This window comes from Palaemon carinicauda, chromosome 18 (assembly GCF_036898095.1).
Source record: "Palaemon carinicauda isolate YSFRI2023 chromosome 18, ASM3689809v2, whole genome shotgun sequence".
In the NCBI taxonomy this organism is placed as follows: domain Eukaryota; kingdom Metazoa; phylum Arthropoda; class Malacostraca; order Decapoda; family Palaemonidae; genus Palaemon; species Palaemon carinicauda.
Window position 1 is genome coordinate 40,804,219 of NC_090742.1, and position 9,453 is coordinate 40,813,671.

The 9,453-nt window shown below is 46.3% G+C and overlaps 1 pseudogene; it reads right to left on the reverse strand.

Annotated features, from left to right (window-relative positions):
- Window positions 1–8,339: 8,339 nt before the first annotated feature.
- Window positions 8,340–8,458, reverse strand: LOC137658071 (5S ribosomal RNA; annotated as a pseudogene).
- Between the last annotated feature and the right edge of the window lie 995 nt (window positions 8,459–9,453).

Sequence of the window (9,453 nt, forward strand, 5' to 3'; positions counted from 1 at the left end):
ATAGTGTGTGTGGTTTTTCGTTAGATGAGGCAAGAGAACGTATGACGGACACGAGAATGAAAGATAGGAGAATGATAAGCAGTATGAATGATTCTTTTGTTAAAGTAGAAAATGGTTTAGATGTAATGGATGAATTGTTGACAGAAATTAGTGGGATTTTCGGGCCAGATGAAACTGAGGTAGATGAAATAGTGAATGATATCTTAGACGAGCAGAACATAGACGGGAATAGTAATAGTACGTTGAATGAAAACGACATGGAAGAAGTGAATGAGAGAGTGCAGGTATATGAAGGCCCAGTTACCCGAAGCCGAGGCCCTGTTCCTGATTGCGACTGGGTAATGAGAAAATAGGTAAGTGTTGTGTGAGGATTTGGCAAAGTAAGGGGGGAGGAATGTGGAGGATTAATTTTATTTTAATTTATTTTTTTGTTTGCCAAATCAAGAGTGAGAGAGAGAGAGAGAGTGTGAGTGTGTTTATTTAAGTTTTGTCAGAGAGAGAGAGAGAGAAAGTGAGAAAGTGTTTACAGTATTGGCTTTAGTTTTGTCACAGAGAGAGAGAGAGAGAGAGAGAGAGAGAGAGAGAGAGAGAGAGTTGTTTTAGTATTGTTAAATAGAGACATTTTATTTGCTTTAGCTTTGTCATTAGAGAGAGAGAGAGAGAGAGAGAGAGAGAGAGAGAGAGAGAGAGAGAGAGAGTGGGTGTTTATTTACTTAAGTTTTGTCAAACCGCAAGAGAAAGAAAGTGTTTATTTGCTTTAGTTTTGTCAGAGAGAGAGAGAGAGAGAGAATTTCATGTGCTTTAGTTTTGTTAGATCGCGCGTGCGCGAGAGAATGTGTGTATGTGCGTTTGTGTGTGCGTTTTTTGTGTGTCCGCGGTGCGCGCCGAAGAAAAAGGGTAATTAGCGAATGATTGTTTGAAGTTGGAAAGATTGTTGGTATATTTGAGGTTGTTTGTTTACATTTTTTTTAGCTAGGATAGGGTGGTGATGAATGTCTTGGGCGAAAGCATTGGATCTTGGACGATAGAAGGAGTCGGTTCTGCATTTTTTTGTTCTTCGGAAGCCGGCTGTTTAGTGTTTTTATATTCTGAGTAAGTACTGTTTTTATTCATTTTTGTTAGGTGCGTTCGTGAATGATAGAAAGTTTGTTTATCTTTGATTATAGTGCGATAGTTTAGTTAGGAGTTTTCGTAAGCGTTTTTTTCTTTTTTATTGCAGGCCGTAATTCCTCCTTTGGATTCCTTTATACTCCTTGGAGTTTTAGTTTGGCCTGGAAGGTGGTGTTTGCCAGCCGTGTGTATTAGATTGTATATGAATAGCTTGATGATGACGACCCGGATCGGACAATGAATGTAGGAATAGACTGCTGAAATACAGAATTTTTGAACGTTGATGACCTGGCTATAAAATACGGATTTCTCTAACGACAATTGATGACGACGACCACCGCATAAGATTGCACGGTCGAATTGGCCGTACGATAGTGTTGGCCAGTGCCAGTAGGCTACAACTGCGCAAGGACTGTTGCGTGTGAACCAAGAGGTTTTCTTGGTTTGCCATTACATTTTTCGTGTGTTGCAGAATATGATTGGTGTTTAGTATTAAGTAATTTATTTAGTCTTAAGTGTGATTTTGGTACTGTGCGTGGACTAACGGTGTTGGGTATATTAAAGGGATATTGTTTTTTTTTCGATTGTTGGCGTTCTCGGTACCCTCACGCACGGATATATATAGCAAATTTTGTTTTTTTGTCTATTGAATTTATGATAAATTGTGATTGTTCCTGGTTTATGGCATATGGTGGATGGTTTGGTGATAAGTGATTTGTTTTAGTGTTAAGTCAGTTTAATGATTTGTGTTCTGTTTTTGGTTGCGTTAATATAGTTTTAAGGCTATGTTTTGTTTTCATTTTCCTTCTGTCCAAGAGTCTAGTTTAAAGTAAAGTAAGGGGAAAGTTTGTGTTGTGGGATATTTTGGAAGTAAGAGTGATCAAGGGTGTGGGGGGTTTGTTTTTGTTGACATCCCGCTACATCGTCACTATGCGAAGCAAGTGGAGCAACTAAAGAGGTCTGTGGTAGCAGTGGGTTGCGTTGTTAACCCTGCTGTTTAACTCTGCGAGGAACAGTGGATTTAATTGGGACGATTAATTCCAGGGTGAGTGTGTAGTTACATACTGTGCTACAAACTAAGTGTGAGGGCACCGGGTTGCCCACGTTGACTGTTCCACTTTCAAAGGTGAACCTAGCATAAGTGCAGACATGAGTGCCGAGTGTTTCTAATGCTAATGTGACTAATTAGTAATACAGACTTTTACAACTTTGATACCTCGGTATGTTAAAAGTGGCGCTAATGTTTTTCTTTCAGATAAACAAGTTTCTGTTTACTATCATGCTTATGCTTAAATTTTTGGTTATCCTCCTCTTATATATATATATAATTGTTGTTAACCTGTTTATTTATTGTCTGTCAATAAACTTGTTCTTGTGAACCTTGCGTCTCCTTCACCTGTGTCAATTTATTGATAATAATTGAGCATTCTTTCTATGTATATTTATCTGGGATAATTCTAATAGATTGTTCCTTTATGCAAGCTAATTTTGCATTGGTTTATGCTTTCCCTTAGCGGGAGGACTCCATCCCCTAAGGGGACAGTGGCGGATATGCAAGTTTCCTCCTACTCGGATATAAACCTTTGTCCAATACAGTATTGAACGGAGAACTGGTCGATATTTCATATTGACGCAGTGGTTCTTTACAAACTATGCTTTACATAATATAGGGTGAGACCACTATATTGGCTTGCCTGTTATTCATACATAGGTATATGTACTCTTCGAGACTTTTCCAGAGTCTAGTAGGACTCTTCCCTGTAGGGGGCAGGAAGCACTAACATGGTTTATGGTTAGTTGAAAAGATGTATAACGGTAACATCTTAGGTCTCTAGGTCTAGTCGACCGGGGAAATACCTCCGGGGAGTACGGCACGTTTTGAGAATCCACAGATACAGTAATGCTCTGGTATACTTCCATCAGGACGACATGGCTTGAGCCCAAAAAACGGATTTTGAGCGAAGCGAAAAATCTATTTTTGGGTGAGATGGCCATGTCGTCCTGATGGACCCGCCCTTCCCTTTCTATGAAAGGGCTGTAGGTCCCCTCCCTACATACAGTATCTGTAGCACCTCGTGTATTGCTACAAGGAATACAGATGGCGCCGGGAGCGGCGCAATGCACGCTTACGAAACGGGAGAAGAGAGAGCCTTGCGAGCGGCTCTCCTTTTTCTCGTTTTCGTTTTCTTGCCAATTGACCCCTTCGAAGTGTTATCTCTGTTCGGGGTGCAGATTGCCATGTGGCATGTCAAGAATACGTCCTCTGATATTTCGCGATATCCCTGGTTCTTTTATTAGGGATATTCGCTCCAGGAGTTAGAATTCTGGGTACCTTAAGGTAAATTCTCTGGGAATATCGCCGTAGTTGTAATATACCCAAGGAAGCTACCCTATAGGAACTTCCATCAGGACGACATGGCCATCTCACCCAAAAATAGATTTTTCGCTTCGCTCAAAATCCGTTTTTTAAACATTAAACTTACCCACTGGTTATATAAAATAGCTGATTGACACCCTTGGTGGAGGGTTAGAGACAGCTGCATTGTTGGAATATTACTTAAGAGTTAAAAACAAGCTTAAGGGTTCGTACCTGATAAGGAAGCCGACTTCAATGATTCTCTGCCTCATTATGTCCGCTTTCCTTATGAGATCTAGTGATCCACCCAGGGGGCTGAAGACCTCTAGGAGCTGTCAAACCGGTAAATAACCACTATGCTGACAGAACCTCAACTAATACCCTTGTTCCGGGTGCTCTCAAGGAACAAAATTGACCACCTCCTAAAATTAATGATTGTGGAAGACTGTCGACCAATCTCCAAGCAACCATAAAAATACAAAAGTCCCAAGAGAAGAAAAGGGTATTAGGATTATGGGAACGTAGTGGTGGATCCTTCCCCCACTACTGCACTCGCTGTTACGAATGGTCCCAGAGTGAAGCAGTCTTCAAAAAGAGTCTGGACACGTTTCAAATAATGTGAAGCGAACACAGATTTATTCCTCTAAAAGGTTGTGCTCTTAATACTTTACAACGATCTATTCTGCTTGAAGGCCACCGAAGTTGTTACAGTTTGAGCTTCAAGTGTCTTGGCCTTTATAAAACTTGCAGTCTGCCTTACTGCAAAGTGCATGAGCCTCTTAATTAAGAGCCTGATGAAGAATGAAAGAGCATTCTTCGTCATCTGTAACGAGGACTTCTAGACCGAGTACCAAAGAGCTTCCGACTAGCCTCGCAACTCTTTCGTTCAGTTCAGATATAACTTCAGGACTCTTACTGAGCACAGGACTCTCTCTAACTCCTCGCCAGCTACATCCGAAAGGTTCGGAATCTCAAAAGCCTTCGGTCAAGGTTGAGAAAAGCGTTCGTTCTTGGCGAGAAAGCCTAACTGCAATGACCAGATAGCTTTGTGATCTCGAAAAAAACAATCATTTAAGCTAAAAGGCATGAATCCCACCGACTCTGTGAGCTGTCGCCAGACTGACCAAAAATAGTGTCTTCATCGTGAGGTCCTTAAATGAAGCTGAATGCAAGGGCTCAAACCTGTCACCCATAATGAACTTCAGGACAATATTCAGATTCCAAACTGGTGAATCCTGGAGCTGTTGCTTTGATGTTTCAAACAATTTGAGAAGTTTCTGTAGGTCTTTAACATTAGAAAGGTCAAAGTCTTAGTGCCATGAATATGGTTGCTACATACTCTTGTATCCTATGATGGTAGAGGATAACAAAATTGCATTTCCTTTGAAGATGTAACAGGAAGTCAGCAATCTGAGTTACAGAAGTACTGGGCGAGGAAAGAGAGTTGACTCTGTACCCCTCTATAACAAACCTCGTACCTAGATTGTTAAACCTTGATGGAAGAAGTACTCCTTGCTCCTGCAATAGCTCTAGTTGCTTTCTTCGAAAAAACCTCTAGATCTTGTGAGTTTTTCGATAATCTGAAGATAGTTAGATGAAGAGCTTGGAGATTTAGATGGTACCTTCCAAGGGGAGTTGTTTGAGTAAATCCACTCTTAACAAAATACTTCTTTGAGTGTCTACCATCCATTGCAGTACCTCTGTGAACCACTCTGAGGGCCAAAAGAGGACCACTGGTGTCAATCTGTATGACACAACTTTTGCATCACTTTGTAATGAATTGAACAGTGGAAATGCGTACAAGTCCATGTCACGAGCTGTTTGACGCTCGGGGTCGCATTCTGCTTGATGGTTAAAGTCACGTCTCGATAGACGCTCGACATCACGTCTTGCTGGATGCTCGACATCACGTCCTGGTCCGCTGGAAGCTCAACGTTCAACGTCACGTCTGTTTGCTTGACTCCTTGGGTTAAAAATGGTTAAAATATGACAAATTCGTAGATAATTTGTATTTTTCCTAACCATACAATCCTTAGCTATTTACATTGGGTTTACCTTTTAGCGCAGCTGAAATGGCGAGCCATTAGAATTTAATGAGGGTGTATTACCCCCGCGCTAGTTAGCGGGGGGTTAGGGGAGTGGTAGCTAGCTACCCCTTCCCCCCTTCACACACCGGTGAAGCTCACTTTCACTTAGAGGTAGGACTTGTCTTGGGGGACAGGGCTGGCGGGCAAATATGTGTAAATACTGTAGCTAAGGTTTGTATGGCTAGGAAAAATACAAATTATCTTCGAATTTGTCATTTGTTCCGTAACCGAAATACAAACCACGCTATTTACATTGGGTGACTTACCCCTTACGTAGGGTGGAAAGTCCCCAGCCATACTGGCTTTGGCTTTACCCGGGGACTCAGAATCCGAGTGAGTCGCACTAGAGAAAAGGAGTCCCTGCACCCCACAAGTTCCTTGCTTCGCAAGGAACCGTGTGGCCTACATAAGCTTGTGTGTGAAGGAAGAAGTGTGACCCATCCTAGGCAGTTGACCTGGAGTTCCAGAAGAAACTCTGGGTTAGGACGTTCCCAATACCACCTCGTCAGGGTATGGGGGACGCGACAGTATTGACTCAATACTCGGAACACAAGGAAGCATGGTTTACCTGCAGAGGTTCGAGGTCAGCTATGCAGAGACTAGGATGCTGCTTCCCCGTTGAGGGGATGATGAAGAAAGAAGTAAGGGCCAGACATACTTCTTTCGTTCATGCAGACTAAAACCTGATAACAATGCCCTCAACCTTCTGCTACCTGTCCAAAAAGGAGCCTGAGGTTAGACCAGCTGTGTAGCCACCACAGAACGATAGAAAACGTATCGAAACTCCTGTGGGTCACGCCCTGCAGAAGCGGGCTGCGAAGGTCATTAGACGCTTCCAGACTCCATCTTGTAGCACCTGCGTCACACAGTAGTATTACTCGAAGGCGAGGGACGTTGCGATGTATCTGACATCGTGCTGTAGGGCGACGTGACGGGGGAGGGTCTGGAGACAGGTCGAGATGAATGTCCTTGAGTCCGAGCTGAAGAGGTATACTGGTGACTCTCCCCCGTGTCCTTCTTGTGCTCCCAAACCGGCTGCAACTGAGGACAAACTGCAGCTGTTCCCAAAGCTAACCTCTCGATTCCTTTACTGGCAAGAAGGATACAAAATGGTGACTCGAAATCTTGAAGAAATTGGACCGAAGGGCCGGGACCACAAGATTCTGAGTCTAGCCAACAACTCAGGAGCGAACCTGAATGTTGCCTTCCCCTATTCCTTAGAAAGGGCGGAGTCGTACGAGACCAAGAAGATTGCTTACACACTGGCCGCGGCCAGAGTGAGCAGGAGACCCAAGACGGAATACGACCAGAGGCCTGACGTAAAGGGTCTTGAGAAGATCTCTTAAGGGACTAGAAAGTCCGAGCCATGCTCCAAGTTGGAGGTCTTACTCCGACTAGGGCAGGGATATTCGCAGCTTCGCATGAGCGAGGAAAGGTCCAGCGGGAAGGAAAAAGTTATTCCTTTTAAGCCTGAAGGTCAGGGAAAGGCTGAGCGACAGGCTTCATTGCCGAGAGCGGAAAGGAGTTTCCTCCCGCCGATAGGCAATAAGATCGTTATTGCTGGAGAAGAGGCCTCAAGGGAAGAGGTATATCTCCCACGACACCAACCACCGAAGACTCTTCACTTCGCCTGGAAGACCCCTGCAGATGACTATCGCAGATGACGCGACCTCCGTCCCGCGACTGTAGCGGGTTGTCTCTTCTTGAGGAGGAGGCGTAGTGTCTCCAGGCAGGAAGCCGAAGCGACGCCCCGGCTCGTGAAAGATGTTGCAGTGTGGTTGTTTGAGTAGCCTGTGCCGTGGGAGAAGCTCTCCCGGGAGTTCCGTCAGGGGAAGCAGAGAGTCCGGAAACCGTTCTGCGCATAGTCCCAGTGGAGCTCTCAGGGCCATTGAAAGGTTGACAGACAACCTGGTCTTGTTGAGACCCATTCTCAACAGACAACAAAGGAGGGAAGACGCAGGAGTTGATGTGGTCCCACCATCACCGGAATGCATCTTGCCAGAGTCTCGGGGTCTGAGACTGGGGGGAAGAACAGCGGAAGCTTGAGGTTCCAAGCTGTCGCGATCAGGTCCCCCAGACCAGGACTTGCTGGATACTCAAGGCCAAAGACCCCCAGGTACACTCTCTCTACGAGGCTCTGCTCGGATAGTGGGAGAGAACATTCCTCTGCCTGGAATGAGAGCCAATGGTGGTATTGAGAGTATCTCAAATCATCTCGGAATCTCTACTGCAAGATGCGAAGGTGTGAAAATGCGTCCCCTGCTGGTTAGAACACGCCAGAACCATGAAGTCGACGTGCACGGAGCGACTCGGCAGGAGCTGTAGGATCTGTAGAGGGGCCAGACTACGGCCCCTAAGCCTGCCTGAATAATGGAGAGGTATCCTTCAGGTACTGACCATAGGCCTGGACTGGAACATGCCCCCCCCCACCCCCCCCTTTTCTTTGACGAGTCCGAGAACAGCATAAAAAATGTGGGGAAAGGACGAGAATATCCACTCCCATCAATAGGTTCCATAAGTCAACACCCATTGCAGGTCTAAACGTTCCGCTGGTCCCATAGGAGCCAGAAAGTCCGGTTAATCGTTGCTTTGAAACCACCGGAACTTGGACCGCCCCACATAGAACTTATCCTGAGGCGACCGTTCGGAACTATAGACAGGTCAATGAGGAAAAGAGAACTAGGAAACGTTCCAAGGTAGGGCTGAAAGCTCTGCTTGACTGAGAACAGGTACTGCGACTCTCCTCAGCCTTGCCACAGTCAACTGAAGGGAAGGCTCGGAGGAGGTGGCAACAGAATCTGGCATCCCCAGGAGGTCACCCATCCAAGTACCGACCAGAACCGACGTTGCTTAACCTCGCTGGACGGACGAGAAGCGGGGTTTCCAACGTGGTAAGGCCGTTGACTCAATATCATGGCTAGATACTCCAGATGTTGAGGCAGAAGAAGAGAAGGCTCCTAGCAAAATACCATGAACCCCCACTCATGGTAAGCATCCGGAAGCTTGTCCCGGCGCTGAAGAAGGTCGAACCCGACCTACCGGAGTTGACCAGACCTCCAAAAGGCGAAGGAGGCGGAAGCCTGCACCTGAGCGGCCATGAGGAAAGCAGGGAGAGTTCTCTGGGGAAAAAAACCTGCTATGCCACGGCGGGATCGCCACACTGCATCTTAAGCAGGAATACCTGCAGTCTAGGCTGAATTCCAAAAGCTTCCTGGAAGATGGATGGAATGGAAACTGAAAATACCCATCCTTCCCATCCAGGGCCTAAGGAGTCCTGTCGCCTCGTTACCAGTCTGATCGATTCTGCTGTTCCACGCTGGACGAAGTTTGTTCGTCAAACTTGATCAGGGCTGAGAGGTCAACTACGGAACTCCCGTCTCAGATACTTTCTTACAAGAAAGGATCGACTGAAGAAGAAGGGGGTGAAGCCGTCGATGATCCTATGGAGGACCTTCTCCTAAGGCATGGATCATTAAGCCCAAACAGGCAAACTCTTGCCGACCCTATGGCATAGAGGTTCAGAGACACTGAATTCGCTGACAGAGACGGCAGGCGCGATATCCTTGGTTGATCACAGAGATCGTGTAGGAATGGGGAATGGGCATCGGGAAGCTGACATCCGGATGAGTAACCTTAGGCATCCTCCCAGCGTGAAACCTGCAAGGGGGAGGTGCCAATCCTAGAGTTTGTGAACTCTACCGCTCCCTCTAGGACTATGCCCCCCCCCCCAATGTATACTGCAAGAATTAAGGCGACGTTCGTGCGAAGAAACCCCGTCGGCCCGCGCGGCGGAACCCCGTCGGCCCTCGCGGCGGAACCCCCCCCCCACCCCCGTCCGCGCGCCGGAACCCCCCCCCCCCCCCCGTCCGCGCGCCGGAACCCCCCCCCCCCCCCCCGTCC